The sequence below is a fragment of the Medicago sativa genome, chromosome 4 (assembly GCF_051527215.1).
Source record: "Medicago sativa cultivar Bolivia chromosome 4, Bolivia_mono, whole genome shotgun sequence".
NCBI classification, from domain to species: domain Eukaryota; kingdom Viridiplantae; phylum Streptophyta; class Magnoliopsida; order Fabales; family Fabaceae; genus Medicago; species Medicago sativa.
The window spans coordinates 9,177,986-9,199,355 of record NC_140752.1 but is presented as its reverse complement, the minus strand read 5'-3'; the positions used below and the strand labels follow the sequence as shown (position 1 = coordinate 9,199,355).

Genomic DNA, 21,370 nt, shown 5'->3' with positions numbered 1-21,370 from the left:
ATTTGATTATGAAATGATAACATGCTAAGTGATAAATGTTAAATATGTTTTATATTGTTAAATGCATTTTAATGAATTATATGCTTAATTTATTGACTGTGAAATCTCACCCCTTCTGTTGTAATGTTGCTCTTACGTTGGTAACGCGCAGGTAACCAGGACTAGCTGTGTTCGTGAGTAGACTCCTCACATTGTGTCTAGGGGCTCTGATATGTAACGGGATGGGAACCTACTTTTACTTCTATTCCTTACATGTCTTTGATGAACCTTTTTATGATTAAGTATCGAACTAAATTATGAAATTTTTTAATAAGGCATGGGTGCCAAGACTTTGATCATGTTGAACTATTTCCGCTGCGTAGTTTCGGATTTTTTGATGTTGAATTTTGAAGGATAATTATTATTATTTGTTTTAAGATTTTAAGTAGTACGTGACATTCCGTTTATGAATTAAATACTCTAATTTTAAACGAAATTTTTTTATGTTGGGAAAAGGGGTGTTACAATTGGTATCAGAGCAGGTTGGTCCGTCCGGCCAAGTAGTGAGTCGAGTTGTGTCTTGTAGCAGTTGGAATACCATTATTATGTTATTCCAATTGTTGTGTGTTGTGCAGAGAAGAGACATGGATGCTGCAAATTTTATCTATTATAAGAGAACTAGAATGGCTGGAAGAAACGATGCTACGGTGGCTGCTGCATTGGAAGCTGTGGCCCAAGCTATAGGACAACAACAAAATGTTGGTGCTGGTGTTAATGCTGAAGTGAGAATGTTGGAGGCCTTTCTGAGGAATCATCCTCCTACTTTCAAAGGAAGGTACGACCCTAATGGAGCACAGACGTGGCTCAAAGAGATTGAAAGAGTTTTCAGAGTTATGCAATGTACTGATGATCAGAAGGTGTGTTTTGGTACGCACATGCTGGCCGAGGAAGCTGATGACTGGTGGATGAGCACTCAAACTACCCTAGAGCAAGAAGATGAGGTTATTACTTGGGCTGTGTTTAGGAGAGAGTTCCTAAACAGATATTTTCCTGAAAATGTTCGTGGAAGAAAAGAGATCGAGTTCCTTGAGCTGAAGCAAGGGAACATGTCGGTGACAGAGTATGCAGCGAAGTCTGTGGAGCTGGCTCAATTCTATCCACATTATACTGGAGACAATGCTGAGTTTTCTAAGTGTATCAAGTTTGAGAAGGGTTTGCGTGCTGATATTAAACGAGCCATTGGTTACCAACAGATCCGTGACTTTTCTGCGTTGGTGAGCAGATGTAGAATCTATGAAGATGATAGCAAAGCTCACTATAAGATTGTGAGTGAGAAGAGAGGCAAGGGTCAGCAAAGTCGCCCAAAGCCTTACATTGCTCCTGCTGATAAAGGAAAGAGAAGGGCTAATGATGAGAGGAGGCCGAATAGGAAGGATGCTACTGCTGAGATCGTTTGTTATGCTTGTGGCAAGAAAGGCCATAAGAGTAATGCTTGCAATAAGGATATTAAGAGGTGCTTTCGTTGTGGTAGTAAAGGACATACACTTGCAGAGTGTAAGCATGGAGACATTGTGTGTTTTAACTACAATGAAAAGGGCCATATTGGGTCTCAATGCACGAATCCGAAGAAGGCTCAGACAAAAGGGAAGGTTTTTGCTTTGACTGGTACTCAGACTGAGAATAAGGATCGTTTGATCAAAGGTACTTGTTATATTAATGATACTCCTTTAGTTGCTATTATTGATACTGGTGCTACACATTGTTTTGTTGCTTTTGATTGTGCTTCTAAGTTGGGCCTTGCTATGTCTGATATGAGTGGGGAAATGGTTGTCGAAACTCCAGCTAAGGGTTCGGTGACCACTTCTCTCGTTTGTTTACGTTGTCCCTTGTCTATGTTTGATCGTAATTTTGAGATTAATTTAGTTTGTCTACCTTTGAGTGGAATGGATGTGATTCTTGGTATGAACTGGTTAGAGTACAACCATCTTATCATTAATTGTTTTAGTAAGTCGGTGTGTGATGACATGCTGTCATTACGTAATTTTTAGGACTTATTGTGACATTTTGATAGAGTTCTCATGCAATTTATACTGTTCTGGAGTGCAAAAAGCTTAAATATTGAAGTCTGTTCAAAGGAAATCGCGCCACGCCAATTTCAAGTCGTGCTGCGATTTTTGAAGCAAAATTACATCCTCCCTGTTTGAGGGAAATCGCGGCACGCCTATATACATAGCGCGGCGCGATTTTGACGGGTCAGGCCCATGACTTCTATAAATACTGCACTCAGCCAGAAGAAAAGGAGTTACGATTTTGGAGAGCAAAGTGCGATTTTGAGACATCGGAGACGGCTAGAAGGGCGATTGTTGGAGTAAGCCCTAATATCCAATCAATATTGATTGGGTTTGGCTTTGTATCATGATATTGATATAAATATATATATTGTGAAAATATAAATTAAAAGGCATTTCTTTATTGATTTTGTTTTGTTTCAAAATAATGAAGTCCCTAGAATAGTTAGTCCGTTTAATGGAACATTAAGTATAACTTAATTGTGAGACCCCGTTAAACATAAGGAAACTATTCTAAAAGTATCCGTAGTCAAGCTTTATTGAGAAGTGGGATATCATTAAAGCATAGAGACTATTATGTGGGTAGACTGATGATCACATCTCACAGATCATGGATAAAGAGTTATCAAGTCTTCACATAGATATAAATATTAGGAGTAATATTTATATTGGATTGACCCGCCGTGAGAATACTGCATAGTAAGTTATGCAATTGTCATAAGATATTCTCACAATGATAATAGTGTATATCGCCCTTAGACCTGAAACCACTATGATCCCTAGATGTGGACTCAAGTGCTTTGTTGCCATTCTAACGTTGTCTGTAAAAGGATAACCATAACGTTGGTTGATGGGTACTTGATGAAGCATGCTGAGGGACATGAGTGTCCTAGATGGGATTTGTCCCTCCTCATAAACAGGAGATATATCTTTAGGCCTCTTGATGAAATATGACTGTAAAACTGCATGGCCATGCCGAACTAAGTCAATATAAGATATTGGACTTATTCGTTATTCAGTATATTTCGGAATCAAGGAATATAAACATTGATCTATACAAGGGTGACAATATCTATGCCTTGGGATCAATAAAGATATCGAGACAAAGGAGTAAGTGTACACATGAGTATTATCATGGAAAGGTTTCGTCAGATCACTTGACATTCTTGTCACTTGGGTAGCAATGATGTGTTGCTAGATACCGCTCATTGTTTATAATATTAAATATTAGATTTAATATTATTGCCAACGTGACTAGAACCTATAGGGTCACACACAAAGAACAGTCAAAAGAGAAATATATAAGTATGACTTATATAAGGGGTGCGTTTAGTAAATAACGCTAATTAGTTAGCAAAATTACTAAACTCGTTGTTGGGCTTACTGAAGCCCAATAGTGACTTATGACTTGCAGAGCACACTAGAAGTTCTATTAATAGAACTCTGGTGCTGAAGTTTTTGGTTACACGTTTTGAAGCAACCCTTCTTCTCTGCACTTTCGATTCATTGGCTAGCACCGAGTTTTGGAGGAGCACTGTTCGTGTGGACTTGCTAGAGGCTTTGCTGCTTGCTGCTTGCTTGGCTGTGATCGAGATTCCAGTTTCCAGTTCCAGCTTTCAGATTCCACAGTTCAAGGTAACAATCGAATCACTGATTCATGTTTGAATTTCGTAATGATCCAAGGAATGAAAATCGAAAATTTTCCGCTGCTTCTACTCCATTCTTCTATTCGATTTTCCTTCAGTGGTATCAGAGCCAATTACGAAACCATGAATCGGATTGCTTTGTTACTGCTTTATGTTTTAATATGATTAAACATTTTGAATCGGAATTAAATAATAAAGAGAATTAAAATTGGCATCGTATCATGTTTTCTGTGCATGGCTTTTCGATTTGTTTGATGTTTCAGAAACCGTTTCTGGTGAAGTATCGACATATCGATTATACATATCGACGGGAACATGATTGGAAACAAATCAAATTAGATTATCTTTTAAAATTGTTTTAAGAGATAATAATATTTTCGCAAATATTTGATTTGCTAATATTTTGATATTCTATAAGGAATTAATTTGGAATGCAAATCCGTTAATAAAATAGAATATTATGTGTTAATATTTTATTATTTAAATTTAAATATTAATTAAAATTGATTGATCAATATCATATATGTGATATATGATTTTAATACAACATCATTATATGTGATATATTGATGATATCATTCGTTCAATAGGTTTTATATAATTGATTGTGAATTTGTAGTCAACTCGTGAGATTGAGCTTCGAATACCGATTCTGGTGAAGCATCAAAGATCCGGTTGTCCATACTGAACAAACAATTGTTAAAACTATTGATGTTTGATTGTTGTATTAGGATACCTAACTATACAAGCGTTGTATTATTATGGTTGTATCATTCGATCAATTGTTTTCAAAGAGATTGTTGTGAATTTGAACAATTCGTGAGAGTGAGCTTCAATATCCGAATCTGGTGAAGCATCATAGATCCGGTTGTTCATGCTAAACAAACAATCCTTGAAAATATTTATGTTTAATTAATTTATTTAATTGGAGAAAGGTAGTAAATTTAAAAGATCATGATTTTGAAAGAGTTTCAATATCAGATATGATTTTTGAATTTGGTAATAAAATATTTGCTTAATTTTAGCCCTGTAATTTGTTTTGGAAACAAATTGATTGCCTAAATAAAGCAGATTTAATTATAATAATTATTGAGTGTCAATATTAATATAATTAAATAAAAATTCTACCTTTTGGATTGTTTTTCAAAAGTTGTTTGAAAGGTAATAAACAATCCTAAATTGATAGTTAATTTAAAAAATCATGATTTGAAATAGTTTCAATGTCATATATGATCTTTTGAAATTATTTAATCGATTTGCATGACTTTAACTTGATTTGTTTATAATTTAAAAGAATCATGATTTGAAAGAGTTTCAATATCATATATGATCTTTTGGATTTGATCATAATATTTGCCGAAACGATTTGGGTGTTCATAAACGTGTCAAGTGTTGATGCAAAATACGCAATCTAGAATATTTTGGAACACAATCTGAGATATTTTGGTATGCAATCTAATATATTTTAGTACTTGATCTGAAATATATTTTGGTACATAATATAATATATTTTGGTACTCAATAAAATATATTTTGGTACATAATATGAGATATTTTTGTACTTAATATAATATATTTTTGTACTCAATATAATATATTTTGGTACTCAATTAAACGCCCAGCTAATCTGCGTAGTGTGATCATATGTCAAATTTTAATTTAATTTATTTAATTATAAGGTATAATTAATAATAATAAAAGTGTGTTTGTTATTATTATCATTTGAATGATTATGGCCCTAGTCCTTTTATTTTATTTCTTTTGGATATTAAAATACGGCCTGCGTGTCGTGCCTCTCTCTTATATCTCTATTGTATATTCTCTTCTCATCCACTCCCTCGTATGTAAAACGAGTTTCTTTCATATGTAATGTAAATAGAATGCAAAGAAGTAATAGGGCTCATGACGTTAGGATAGTCCTGGAGGTCAAGCTTGGAGAAGCAAGGTCGTTTCTAGGATTAGTTTAGATTCTCTCATTGGCTTGAGAGAGTCATAGCGTTAGGATGGCCATAATCATGTCACTTTTATTATTGTATAATCGTTATGCATGTTATGATTGGAGTGCGAATATATATGATATATAAGCCGTGGTGAGGTGAGATCAAACTTAATAAAAATCCTTCAATTCAAAATATTAAGTTTAATGCTTTCCAAAAGTTTAACACCCTTCAAGACTAATATCGAAATGTGTAGGTTTCGCCTCCGCGAGGTGCACTTTCTATACTAGTAAGTTGCGGTGCGGTAATCCAATTTACCCAAGTGTTATTCTTTTGGGTTTAACTTAACTAAATTAATTTTAATAAGATTAAAATAAATTTAGAAGCAATGTTTGGGAACATCTATATGATAGATTAGAGTAAGGAGTTATTCACTCAAATGATTTGAAAGTTGTATGAGATACAATTGGAAGGAGTTCCTACCTAAATAACTGAGTTTTGAGTACAGCCCCCGTTGACTTAAAGCAAGGTGAAATATGGATTTCAACCCACTAGAAAATCTTCCAACGGGATTTTCCGAATCAAGTGTTTTGAAGGTCATTTGATTTGAGTAAAATAGTGGGAGCGTATTTAATTAAAGACCTATTTAAATATGTTTTAAATCATGATACATTTATTTTATTTATTTTCTGTATTTAGAATTTCTTTAGCATATAAATTTTATTATACTGTTAAAAGTTCTTATGAAGAACAAAATTTTCAGAAAAGAGTTTCTGAATTGGTACAAAATTAAGAATTGTTCTTAAGAATGAGAAAAAACTGTATATTCTCGAGCAGTTATTTCCTAGCAACTTTCTATGTCTATATTTGAAAAACAACGCTTATTAGAAGCATTGGGTCAAATGAGTAGATATAGGATATCTCATAGTGGTAACGACGATGGAGAATGATATGATCATTCAACCTCAATGTTATAAGATGAATAGTTTAAACCTATCAAGTAGATGTACATGGATAAGAATAAAATTCAAATTCTGTTTTTCTACCTTTGAAAGGTTAAACACGGTTGCAAAAAGGGGAAGCAATTATTTCAAAAGTTGAAAAACAAAAATTGCTCGTAGTTTTGAAAGGGTCAAAATATAAGAAAGAAGTAAGACTTCTTATTTACCCATATAGTTATAGAAAGTTAAATTTCTACTTCTTCATCATAAGTATATGATACTTGATGATTAATCTCATATTTGTTGAAATATAGAGAGTTTTAAAGAAGCAGAACATTAACTATAAGTGAAGTTCACCTACGTCTGGAATGGAACAAATTGTTTCATTGACTATAAGAGCTTATGCTTGGACTTAAACTTAACTTGATATGGAACCAAATAATTGTTATTAAATTCCATATAAAATAGAAACATTAAATCATAAATCTTGTATTGACAAGAGAAGGATTATGTAGTTGAATGATAGACAAATATTGTCCTATTGTCCTAATAATGTTTTCTATACAATGTGCTGATCAAGTAATGGATTTGAGTTCCATGATCTTGATAAGCTAGTCTATAACATATGAGAAAAGGATCAAATGAGATTTGAACCTTTTGTATATCATTGGCATCACTGTTTAGTACAAACAAGTGTGATTCACATTTCCAAAATCCATGGATATGGACTATTGGACTCATTTGGTTTTATATCATTTGAAGGATGTGAGTTCCACCTTTAAAAATAGATTAGTATACCGGTAAAGGTGAAAAGGACACATAATCTATTTGAGTTGATATACATATGAGATGTATATGGAGCACTAAACATATTTGCTGGATATTTTATTTCTCTTATTTCATCTAACATTACTAATTAATAGTATATGAGAAAAGTGTATTTGACACAATTCAAGAAATCTTTGAAATTGTTTCAAGAAATCTTTGAAATTGTTCAAAGAGTTTAACAATGAAGTAAAAGAAATAGGTTTGAAAAGTATAAAGACCATATGAGTAAGTCGTGATGGTAAATGCTTGATTAATGAGTATAATTATTATTTATATCGCTTCATGTTTGACATGAATCGATCTAAAATAGTTTGGTTATAACTCATTGACTCTTGATGTTAAATTAAATTACAGTTATTCTTCACCCACTACAAGTTCCAATAGAGTAATCATAAAGACACCATATTAGATATGGAGGTAAGAGTACCTAGTTTTTGACTTTATGATAATTTGAGGTTATATGGTTTATTAGATAAACTAAACTACAAATTAAATGAATGTACATTTGTGGAGGTACCCTAAGGAAACTAAGGGATACTGATTATACATCACCTTTCATGACAATAGTCGTTTGTCTCTAGATCTGGAGTATTCCTATTAAAGGAGTATGTCTCTGCAGGAGCCAGTAGAAGTGTTGTAGAACTTGAATTAAGTCAAGTACCACAAAATACATGTATCTTTAAGAATGGAACATGAACTAATTCAACAAAGGGTTGTTGTTAAATCACCAGTTTGAGTAGCACAAGATCTAGATGAGTTTGATATGTCATATCACTACAATGAGTAACATGATTTTGTCATGGCTCAAAAAGGTGTTATGATTTTCATGGTAGATGAGCCCCAAACTTACTAGAAGGTCGTAAATGGCCTGAACTTTGAGAAATGGCTAAATGCCATGGGATCTTATAAAGAATCCATGTACACAAACCATATATGGATATTGGTTAAATCATCCAAATGAGTATGACTCATGAGATGAATGTGAGTTTTCTTGTAGAAAGCTGACATGGATGGTATTATGAATACATTTAAGATGTGATTGATTGTAGAAGGTTTCATGCAACTCGTGATGCAAATCATGACGAAACTATTACATCATCATAATGCTTAAATCTAACGATCCCACTTGTCATTATTGTATAATCCAAATTCTAGGAGATGGACAGCGATGTTGCATTCTTTAATTAGAATGACCTTGTATATGTATTTGACATATATGTAGGGTTTCGTTAATCCAAAGGATGCTAGAAAGGTATATATATATTACAAAATTCATGTATGAATTGGAGCAAGCTTCTTGAAGTTGAATTATTTGTTTTATTAGTGAAGTTTTATGAAAAACTTTGATTAATAAAAATCTTGTGCACACAAGGAGAATAGTGGGAGCATTGATATTAGTTTGGTGGAGTATGTGGATGACATACTAGTCACCAAAACAATTTATCTACACATATGACACATGGTTAGAAAATTATTTTCAATATGTACCAAAATTGATTGTACTGTTCGACACTAGAATACTTTCAAGAATATCCATGGATGTCTTAAAGGACTAAGGATTGTTTCTTGAACACGGATTAAAGGAACATTGTAAAGAAGTTACAATGATGCTGACTTTAATATCGGTGTACAGTATATCCAAATCGCAATTTGGAATAAATGCTATGCTTGGATATCAACTATGAAATTTGTAAAAGTACAAGCTTCAAATAGTTGTTGTTTCTATTACAGATGTCAAATATATATGACTTGGATTGTTTAGCTCATAACTGAGCGAAACCATGTGTCTCTTGCGTTGCGGATTCCATTGATCCCGTCTGAGGTGAAATTGGTTTAATCTTGCGAGCAATGAATACTTGATCTCACCAATAATCCAAATGTATACTTTGACACTTCAATTTCTTTTCGATGGAAGATCGAAAGTGGAAATTGAAAGAAGTGTAACCTACCAACATAGGAAAGAATTCCTTATCTACTAGAATAGTATCATGCCCAGGGTGTGCTTGTTGCTAACACTTGATCAATATATATTGAGTTAATATTTGATTGGATTTTAGTGCTAGTGGGAGATTGTTGGAGTAAGCCCTAATATCCAATCAATATTGATTGGGTTTGGCTTTGTATCATGATATTGATATAAATATATATATTGTGAAAATATAAATTAAAAGGCATTTCTTTATTGATTTTGTTTTGTTTCAAAATAATGAAGTCCCTAGAATAGTTAGTCCGTTTAATGGAACATTAAGTATAACTTAATTGTGAGACCCCGTTAAACATAAGGAAACTATTCTAAAAGTATCCGTAGTCAAGCTTTATTGAGAAGTGGGATATCATTAAAGCATAGAGACTATTATGTGGGTAGACTGATGATCACATCTCACAGATCATGGATAAAGAGTTATCAAGTCTTCACATAGATATAAATATTAGGAGTAATATTTATATTGGATTGACCCGCCGTGAGAATACTACATAGTAAGTTATGCAATTGTCATAAGATATTCTCACAATGATAATAGTGTATATCGCCCTTAGACCTGAAACCACTATGATCCCTAGATGTGGACTCAAGTGCTTTGTTGCCATTCTAACGTTGTCTGTAAAAGGATAACCATAACGTTGGTTGATGGGTACTTGATGAAGCATGCTGAGGGACATGAGTGTCCTAGATGGGATTTGTCCCTCCTCATAAACAGGAGATATATCTTTAGGCCTCTTGATGAAATATGACTGTAAAACTGCATGGCCATGCCGAACTAAGTCAATATAAGATATTGGACTTATTCGTTATTCAGTATATTTCGGAATCAAGGAATATAAACATTGATCTATACAAGGGTGACAATATCTATGCCTTGGGATCAATAAAGATATCGAGACAAAGGAGTAAGTGTACACATGAGTATTATCATGGAAAGGTTTCGTCAGATCACTTGACATTCTTGTCACTTGGGTAGCAATGATGTGTTGCTAGATACCGCTCATTGTTTATAATATTAAATATTAGATTTAATATTATTGCCAACGTGACTAGAACCTATAGGGTCACACACAAAGAACAGTCAAAAGAGAAATATATAAGTATGACTTATATAAGGGGTGCGTTTAGTAAATAACGCTAATTAGTTAGCAAAATTACTAAACTCGTTGTTGGGCTTACTGAAGCCCAATAGTGACTTATGACTTGCAGAGCACACTAGAAGTTCTATTAATAGAACTCTGGTGCTGAAGTTTTTGGTTACACGTTTTGAAGCAACCCTTCTTCTCTGCACTTTCGATTCATTGGCTAGCACCGAGTTTTGGAGGAGCACTGTTCGTGTGGACTTGCTAGAGGCTTTGCTGCTTGCTGCTTGCTTGGCTGTGATCGAGATTCCAGTTTCCAGTTCCAGCTTTCAGATTCCACAGTTCAAGGTAACAATCGAATCACTGATTCATGTTTGAATTTCGTAATGATCCAAGGAATGAAAATCGAAAATTTTCCGCTGCTTCTACTCCATTCTTCTATTCGATTTTCCTTCAGCGATTTCTTCAACCTTTTACCAATTCATGTATGTTTTAATTATTTCATTGATTATGCTATTTGTAAACTCGATTATGAGTAGCTAAATCTCTTAGAGATTAGATTCGAGATGAATCTTTGTAACCCTAATTGACACATGTTGCTGTGAAACTCTATTTTGTTTATGAATTCAATTCTAGTTTATTCAATTCAATCGTTCTTAATGCTTTTTATATCTTGATCACATATAACTTGATTTCGTGAGAATGAATGACCACTGACCATGGCTTTCAACTTAGACCTAATTGAATTGTTCTAATAAACAGGGTTAGTCTAGGAATAGATAATCGTTTGTTAGTGATAATAGATTAACGTTCGGTAAAACCTTCAAGAATTATTAGACCACCTAAGGAATTAGGGGCTGTAGTTTAAGAAGAGGGTCCTAACTCAAGGGATTGATTAGGGCTATTTTGTTAATCATCATAAATTAGAAAGAGGATTCATAACAAATAGGTGCAGTAGACCAATTAGGGGAACTTAAAGGATTCGACGGATCTGATCTCATCTTTCTCTCATATTTTCTTAACAAATCTTTATTTTCTGTTTCTTGATTTAATTAAAATCAAACCAAATCTACTGCCTAGTGGCAAAACAAAATAAATTTTATACATCCTATTTCTATAACGCAATTGAATTATTGAAGTTAAAAACAGTCCTCGTGGGATCGATATTTTTACTACTTCGATAGTATTTGGTGCACTTGCCAAACATCTATCAGTGTGTTTCTCTTCTGCCGAAGAGGAAAGTGGAGCAGAGTTTTTGTCTACTAAGCAGCTGAAGCAGTTAGAACGCGATGGAATCTTAATGTTTTCTTTGATGGCATCCTTATCTTTGGAGAATCAAGCAGTGATCGATAAGTTACAAGTGGTGTGCGATTTCCCTCAAGTTTTTCCTGATGAAATTCCTGATGTACCACCGGAGAGAGAAGTTGAATTTTCTATTGATCTTGTTCCGGGAACGAAGCCTGTGTCTATGACACCTTATCGTATGTCAGTTTCTGAGTTGGCTGAGTTGAAGAAACAGTTGGAGGATTTGCTTGATAAGAAGTTTATAAGACCGAGTGTTTCACCTTGGGGAGCGTCGGTATTGTTGGTTAAGAAGAAGGATGGTAGTATGAGGTTATGCATTAACTATAGACAGTTGAACAAAGTAACTATAAAGAATAGGTATCCACTTCCGAGAATTGATGACTTGATGGATCAGCTAGTGGGTGCACGTGTGTTCAGCAAGATTGACTTGAGGTCCGGTTATCACCAGATTAAAGTAAAAGATGAAGATATGCAGAAGACGGCTTTTAGGACGCGATATGGACATTATGAATATAAGGTGATGCCTTTTGGTGTTAGTAATGCGCCTGGCGTGTTTATGGAGTATATGAATCGCATTTTTCATGCATTTTTGGATTGTTTCGTAGTTGTGTTCATCGATGACATATTGATTTATTCTAAGACAGAGGAAGAACATGCTGAGCATTTGAAGATTGTCTTGCAAGTGCTGAAGGAAAAGAAGTTGTATGCTAAATTGTCTAAGTGCGAGTTCTGGTTGAAGGAAGTAAGTTTTCTTGGCCATGTTATTTCTGGTAGTGGTATTGCAGTTGATCCGTCTAAAGTTGAAGCAGTATCACAATGGGAGACTCCAAAGTCAGTTACAGAGATTAGAAGCTTTTTGGGTTTAGCAGGTTACTACCGAAGTTTTATTGAAGGATTTTCTAAGTTAGCACTTCCGTTAACGCAGTTGACGTGTAAAGGTAAAACCTTTGTGTGGGATGTTCATTGTGAGAACAATTTTAATGAGTTGAAGAAGCGTTTGATGACGGCTCCGATTTTGATCTTGCCGAAACCTGATGAACCTTTTGTAGTGTATTGTGATGCGTCCAAGTTGGGCTTAGGTGGTGTACTTCTGCAAGATGGTAAGGTGGTTGCTTATGCATCAAGACAGTTGAGAATTCATGAACGAAACTATCCTACTCATGATCTTGAATTAGCTGCAGTTGTATTTGTGCTTAAGATTTGGAGACATTACTTGTATGGTTCGAGATTTGAGGTGTTTAGTGATCACAAGAGCTTGAAATGTTTGTTTGATCAGAAGGAATTGAATATGAGACAGCGAAGGTGGCTCGAACTGTTGAAGGATTATGACTTTAGTTTGAATTATCATCCGGGTAAAGCAAATGTTGTTGCGGATGCCTTAAGTAGAAAGACTTTACATATGTCTGCTATGATGGTTAAAGAGTTTGAATTGCTTGAACAGTTTAGAGATTTGAGCTTAGTTTGTGAAATGTCGTCTCGAAGTGTTAAGCTAGGAATGCTGAAGATTGATAATGATTTCTTGAAAAGTATTAGAGATGCGCAGAAAGTTGATGTTAAGTTTGTGGACTTATTGGTTGCTAGTAATCAAACTGAAGATGGTGACTTTAAGGTCGATGATCAAGGTGTGTTAAGGTTTCGAGGTAGGATTTGTATTCCAGACAATGATGAGATAAAGAAGATGATTCTTGAAGAGAGTCATAGGAGTAGCTTGAGTATTCATCCGGGAGCTACAAAGATGTATCATGATTTAAAGAAGTTGTTTTGGTGGTCTGGATTGAAACGTGATGTAGCACAATTTGTGTATTCTTGTTTAATTTGTCAGAAGTCGAAGGTGGAGCATCATAAGCCTGCTGGATTGATGACACCGTTAGATGTACCAGAATGGAAATGGGATAGTATATCCATGGATTTTGTGACGAGTTTGCCGAATACTCCTAAAGGGAATGACGTTATTTGGGTGATTGTTGATAGATTGACGAAGTCGGCACACTTCATTCCGATCAATATTAGTTTTCCTGTAGCTCAGTTGGCGGAAATTTATATTCGAGACATTGTGAAGTTGCATGGTGTTCCTTCAAGCATTGTGTCAGATAGAGATCCAAGATTTACTTCGAGATTCTGGAAGAGTTTGCAAGAGGCTTTAGGCTTTAAATTGAGATTGAGTTCAGCTTATCATCCCTAAACAGATGGTCAATCAGAAAGAACGATTCAGTCACTCGAAGATTTGTTGAGAGTATGTGTACTTGAGCAAGGTGGAACTTGGGATAGTCATCTCCCTTTGATAGAGTTCACTTATAATAACAGTTATCATTCAAGTATTGGAATGGCACCTTTCGAGGCTTTGTATGGTCGGAGGTGTAGGACTCCGTTGTGTTGGTTTGAAACAGGTGAAAGTGTGGCTTTAGGACCAGAAATTGTTCAGCAGACTACTGAGAAAGTGAAAATGATTCAAGAAAAGATGAAAGCGTCGCAGAGTCGACAAAAGAGTTACCATGATAAGCGTAGGAAAGACCTTGAGTTTCAAGAGGGAGACCATGTGTTCTTGACAGTTACTCCGACGATCGGTGTTGGTCGTGCATTGAAGTCAAAGAAGTTGACTCCGAAGTTTATTGGTTCGTACCAGATATCGGAAAGAGTCGGGACGGTGGCGTACCGAGTGGGTTTACCACCACATTTATCGAATTTGCATGATGTGTTTCATGTATCGCAGCTGAGGAAGTATGTTTCAGACCCGTCCCATGTGATTCAGAGTGATGATGTACAAGTTAGAGACAACCTTACGGTGGAGACTTTACCTTTGAGGATTGATGATCGCAAGGTGAAGACGTTGAGAGGCAAAGAGATACCTCTAGTGAGAGTTGTTTGGAGTGGAACGACTGGTGAAAGCTTGACGTGGGAGATAGAGAGTAAGATGCTGGAGTCTTATCCAGAGTTGTTTGCTTGAGGTAAATTTTCGAGGATGAAAATTCTATAAGTTGGGGAGAGTTGTAACGCCCGTCTTGATTATTTAATTAATTTAGCGAGGTTTTAAATATATTTATAAATATATGCTTATATGATTTATGATTTGAGTGATTTATATGATTTATAAATGAATTATGAGGAGTATATGATTTTGTGAAGTTGTTACGTTAGGTGACTTATTTTATTATTAAATAAAATAAGATATGAAAAATAAAATAAAAATATTAGAAGTTGGGCTGCGATGTGGAAAGAGTAAGTTTAGAGGTGAGATGAGTAATAAGGGTAAATAAATAGGACAAACATAAGTTGGAAACGTTTTTACGTGAAACACTTTTGGAGAAAAGGGAGAAAAGTCAGAAAGAGAGAAGAACAAGAGGAGGCTATCGATTTCTGCAATAACCAGGTAAGGGTGGGACTAACTTTCAATATTATTAATAGAGCTGTCAAAACGGGCCGGGCCTTACGGGCCGGCCCGAAAGCCCGAATTAAATGCAGGGCCTGGGCCGAAAATTTGGAGCCCGAATCGATTCAGGGCTTTTTAGTCCAGCACGAAAACGCCCGGAGCCAGGTAGGGCTAGCCCGGTCGGGCCTCGGGCGGCCCGCAAGCCCGCCAAAAAATACAATTTTTTTTTTGCATCCCGCAAGCCCTTAAACCCTGCCTTGTCTGCTGAACCTTCCAACACTGGACATGGGCAAGCCAGTAAAATTGGACCTTCAAGTAGCTGGATGTCATCTCTGCAGCGCATATCTTCTTCCAAATGAATGTCAAGCATTTCTATTTCCAGGCTTGAATTGTATGAAGATTCCCAGAAGAATAGATACGTGGAGCTGCAGCTGCACACGTGGTTTGATTGCTTCTATCCCAATGTGTTTGGTCAAGAATATTAATGTGGTGTATTCATGGACATGGAGACTGTGACTGTGCTGGAAGGTTGGCAAATTGCATAGCTCCTATTTGAGGCCTTTATGTGTTGCTTCTTTCATGTAACATTAATGTGTGAAGTAGCCCCTTTTCCTGTTATGTTACTTGATGATTATTATCCCTGTGCCATATGATAAGAGCCAACTGCCAACACAGCTTAAGTTTAAATTTTTTGAAAAAAAAGAAAGAAAAAAAAAGATACGGGCCAGGGCCGGCCCGTTAGCCCGGGAGCCCGTGCAGGGCCGGGCTCGGGCCCCAATTTTCCAGCCCATATTCGAACCGGGCTTTTTAGCCCGGCCCTAAAAAGCCCATTGCCCGACCGGGCCGGGCCTAAACGGGCCGGGCCGTGTAACACCCCGTTTTCCCAACATAAAAATTTCATAATAAAAATCAGAGTAATTCAACTTAAACGGAATGTCACATTCTTTTTCTAAAAACATAAACTGAATAAATAAATATTTATCCTTCAAAATCCAATATCATATTATTTTAAACTTCGCAGCGGAATAATTTCAACAACTTAAATAAATCTTTGGCACAAGGGTCTCAACATAAAATCTCATAAGTCTTGTTCAACATTTATTCATAAAAATCCATAAGTAATACGTAAGGAATAGAAATAGAAGACATAATCCCATCCCGTTACGTATCAGAGCACCTAAGACACACTTGTGAGGAGTCCACTAACGACCGCAACTAATCCTGGTTACCTGTAAGTTACTCATACGAAGAGCAACATTTCCAAGCAGAGGAATGAGATTTTTCAACAATAATATTAAGCATATAAATCATATAAAGTACATTCAACAACTTAAACATCATTAACATATCTTATACTCCATTAACTAGCATCATTAATCCTCTACACTAGTTATACACTTCATCTTATATCATCTTAATTATAGACGTAAACATCATCATATAAACATCAATTACTAATTCATAAACATCAGCATACATCATCAAATATTAATTACAACCATCAACACATATATTAATCACAAACATCAACACATATAATGATCATAAGCATCAACATCTAACACCAAATATAATCATAAGCATCATCATGTATTTCACATAAGTATCATTATCAAAGCATATCATTTATCGAAAACAACTTCATAATTAAGTTCGTAATCAACTTCTTAAACAAACATCATCATTAAATCATCATCAAAGATAAGTTATGACGAGTCTACAATGCAACAACATCTTCAACAACAACTTAGACAACTTCAACAACAACTTAGACAACTTCAACATGCATGTGGTACCACCAGGGCATTAAGCCTCCTTCACTAAGGTCATATTTGGACCTGTCGGGCATTAAGCTCCCATCGCTAAGGTCATAAAGAACCTGTCGGGCATTAAGCCCCCATCACTGACTATGCAACGACACAATCTTCCTACAACTTGGACAACAACGTGAACATCTTATACAATTCCATTAAAATGGACAACTTCTTAAATCATGACAACTTAGACCGACTTATACATCTTCAGTAAGATTCAGCAGCAACAAACAACAACAATTGCAGCATATAACAGTGCTAGAATATCATATCATCAATAAGAAATGAATCATATCAACTTAACATCATAGAACATCATAATATTATGTATCATACAATACTCACATAATGTATTCCAACATATCAACAACAATAACCACATATACATTAATCAATTACATTCATATCAAAGTCCAAAACATTCTTCAAAATCAAATCAAGTTTGATCAATGAGACATAAGCCAAATACTCATAAAACACTTCAACTAAATCCCTAATACTTAAGTTGAAGTTGGGAAACCAACCATAAGTTTTTGGACTAACTTGGGATTAGTTATGCTAAGTTTTCTCTTAAGTTTTCTGAAGACCCACTTGGACTATTTTCATCAAAGCTCAAAATCTACACATAATTTTCTAGTCACTCCAAAGCCATTAGAAAGCTAACTCAATTATCTACAACTTTCATGTTTACACCGAGAGCTAATTCAACACGGAAACGGGTGAAAAGGACACAAGAACGCAACAATCGAAGTTCTGACAGCACGCAACGAAAGCACAACAAGCAGTCACCCATGAGGGGCTGCCTTGATGCGCTCAGGCGTGGAAAACTACGCCCAGGCGTGGGAAGGCAGTAGCCCACCTGCGACGCAGCTCTGTGCAGTCCCATTTTTTTCGGTTTCACCGTTTCGTCCGTAAAAACCTAACCGTTACTCCGAATTCGATTCCGTTTTCGCCTACGCATTCTATTCGACAAATCCTATCATATTTTACGGAAAAATCATATTTTTAAATCTCCAAAACAGCTTATCCTAGAATCACTTATTTCTCAAAAACACTTAAAATCACTTTTTCTCAGAATCTGAACTTTTCATCCATTCTCATGTTTCTAACCATCAAACTACTTCTAATAACATTCCTATAGGATATCTAAGGTTTGTTCATGATTCTCTCATCAATTCTACGGTTCTTCATCATCTAATCATCAAAATCGCTCATAAACCCTAATTCTTAAACTCACCGACTTCTCATCTAATCATATGTTTTAAACCTCAAAACTATTCCAATAATCATTCTACGGATTATCTAAGGACTGTTCACAGTTTCTACATCAATCTAACAATTTTCATCCATTAGTCCTCAATTCTTCACTCAAAACCCTAATCCTCTTAATCTCACAAACTCTCCCCAACTTTGTTAGATGTAATCTAATGATTTACAACTTAATATTAAAGCAAGATAGTCTCACCATTACCTTAGATTAATTCCTGAATCAGCAGCAGCGTTCTTCTTTCCTAAGGTATTCTCCTTTTTTTTTGAGTTTTCTCTTCTCTTCTTTTCTTTCTTGTTCTCCTCTTTTCCAAAAAAGTGGTTTTAGGGTAAACTCTTTCTAACCTAAGCTTCTCTATTTATAATACTAAAATATTCTTCCCAAATCTATTTAGGCCCAACAACTTACTCTTCTTTCTATTCTAACCCCCAAATCCACTCACACTAATAATCCTCATATTCTAATAAATAATATTTCTCTACTAAATATATAATAATACACCAAATAACAAATATATATCTATAACAATTAACAAATATATTGTGCTAGTAAATACCAACATATAACATAACAAAATATCACTAGACAAAATATATTAACTAAATTATAAAAAGACATCTAATCTCAACAAATCATATATCCCTCATATACATCATATAAATATATAAATATATTCTAAAACTAATTAAAATAGTTAAATAAAAAGGAGGGCGTTACAGGCCGCCCGTTTTGACAGCTCTAATTATTAAGGGTATGGTTCTGAGGAATGAATTTAACATGATTAGGTTGAGTTTTGGTGAGAATTGGGATTAGGGTTAAATGACCGATTTGATGATTAAACCATGAAAAGATGTTAGGTTGATACAAAATTAGTGTACAGACCTTAGATATTCATTAGGGTGTTAATTAGATGCTGTTTTGGTGTTAGAATCATGAAGAGAGATGAAAAGTTGAAGTTTTTAGGTTTCTGCCCGAGCCTGAACTGTCATCGCTCGCAATTGCGAGCTAGAGCACTCGCAACTGCGAGCTAACCCAGACTGCTCGCCACTGCGAGCAGAATTGCTCGCCATTGCGAGCAAGTCACCACTCGCCATTGCGAGCAATAACCTTCGCCACTGCGAGCAAGTCAGTTGTTCGCCATTGCGAGCTATGTACTCGCCGTTGCGAGTAACCCTGTTAGTTGCCCAAATTGTTGTTCCATGCGATCCTTTCGCACGTGTAGTTATGAGTTGATCTTAGAAGTAAGAATGAGAGTTATTAGGACCTTTCCAGAAATGTCCAGAAGCCTGTTTAGATGACTGAGATTGTTAGTAAGGTTGCATGAGTGATAATATGATGTTTTATGATAATTATGCTGATGTAATTCATTCCTTAAATGATGTTAATGCATTCAAGCACTGTTATATGCTGTATCTTGCTGCTGTTTACTGCTGTTGACTGTCAATGTCTTGAAATTGCATGAGTCGGTCTAAGTTATCATGATTTAAGAAGTTGTCCATTTTAATGGAGTTGTATAAGATGTTCACGTTGTTGTCCAAGTTGTAGGAAGATTGAGTCCATTGCATACTAATTAAAGTTGGGGGCTTTAGGCCCGGCAGCCTTGTGCTCAAACTACGTTGGGGGCTTTAGGCCCGACAGCTTTATGCTCAAACTACGTTGGGGGATTTAGGCCCGGCAGCTTTATGCTCAAACTACGTTGGGGGCTTTAAGCCCGACAGCTTTATGCTCACATGTTGAAGAGCCTAATTACGCTCATTTATGTTGTTGAATGGTACCACATGCATTTGCATATCATGAAGTTTCACGATGGTTTAAGTTGTTAAGTTGTTAAGAGTTGCATGGTCAAGTTGAGTCGTGTCGTCGAGTCAAGTGTTAAGATGATTATGATTTAATGATGATATTTAATGATGATATTTGATGTTGGTATTTGATTATGAAATGATAACATGCTAAGTGATAAATGTTAAATATGTTTTATATTGTTAAATGCATTTTAATGAATTATATGCTTAATTTATTGATTGTGAAATCTCACCCCTTCTGCTGTAATGTTGCCCTTACGTTGGTAACGCGCAGGTAACCAGGACTAGCTGTGTTCGTGAGTAGACTCCTCACATTGTGTCTAGGTGCTCTGATATGTAACGGGATGGGAACCTGCTTTTACTTCTATTCCTTACGTGTCTTTGATGAACCTTTTTATGATTAAGTATCGAACTAAATTATGAAATTTTCTAATATGGCCTGCGTGCCAAGACTTTGATCATGTTGAACTATTTCTGCTGCGTAGTTTCGGATTTTATGATGTTGAATTTTGAAGGATAATTATTATTATCTGTTTTAAGATTTTAAGTAGTACGTGACATTCCGTTTATGAATTAAATACTCTGATTTTAAATGAAATTTTTTTATGTTGGGAAAACGGGGTGTTACACGTACTCAAACCGGTATGGACCCGGTTCAGAACCAGTTTTATTCAAAATCCAATTTTCGATCCAACGACTTCATTCTCCTCCTTTCTTCATCCACGGTTTCAAACCACCGGAGCTGCACCGGGATAAACCTCCGGCGGTGACGACCACGGCGATATGAAAAACTTGTTATCATTAGGGGTGGGCATCGGTTCGGGTTCGGGCCCAAGCCCCTAAACCGATGCAACCCACGGGTTGAGGATGAACACCCTAACATAACCATGTTAAAATTCGGTTTGTTCGGGTTCGGTTTGTTCGGGTGAACGGGTTCACCGGTTCGGTTCTCCGGGTTGAACATTATCGTACTGTTTTTAAATTTTAAGTCCAGATCAAAAAAAATTTCTCAATTTTTGGTCTAAAATCTCAAAGTTCCAGGATGTTCAAAGCAAAAAAGATCTCAGTTTCATGAATGAGTGAAAAGAAAAGAAAGGGTTATCGAAAATAAACTCAAGATCTAGAATCAAACCATTTTCAGAACAACAGTTCAATAATTGGACAATAATTTCTTTTCTTTTCATTCAATTCAATCATATTATAGATCTTGTCGTGAAATATTGTGAAGCAACATCCAGAAAACAATTTTCAAACTACCCACGATTTCTTTTGCGAGCAACTGGGAGAGAAGAAAAAAAAGGAAGAATTGCAGAGAGAAAATGAGACTGGAAAAATCAAAGTATAAAACA

The 21,370-nt window shown here is 35.4% G+C and overlaps 1 pseudogene; it reads left to right on the top strand.

Annotated features, from left to right (window-relative positions):
- The first annotated feature begins 482 nt into the window (after positions 1 to 482).
- Positions 483 to 16,041, top strand: LOC146926083 (uncharacterized; annotated as a pseudogene).
- Positions 16,042 to 21,370: the final 5,329 nt, after the last annotated feature.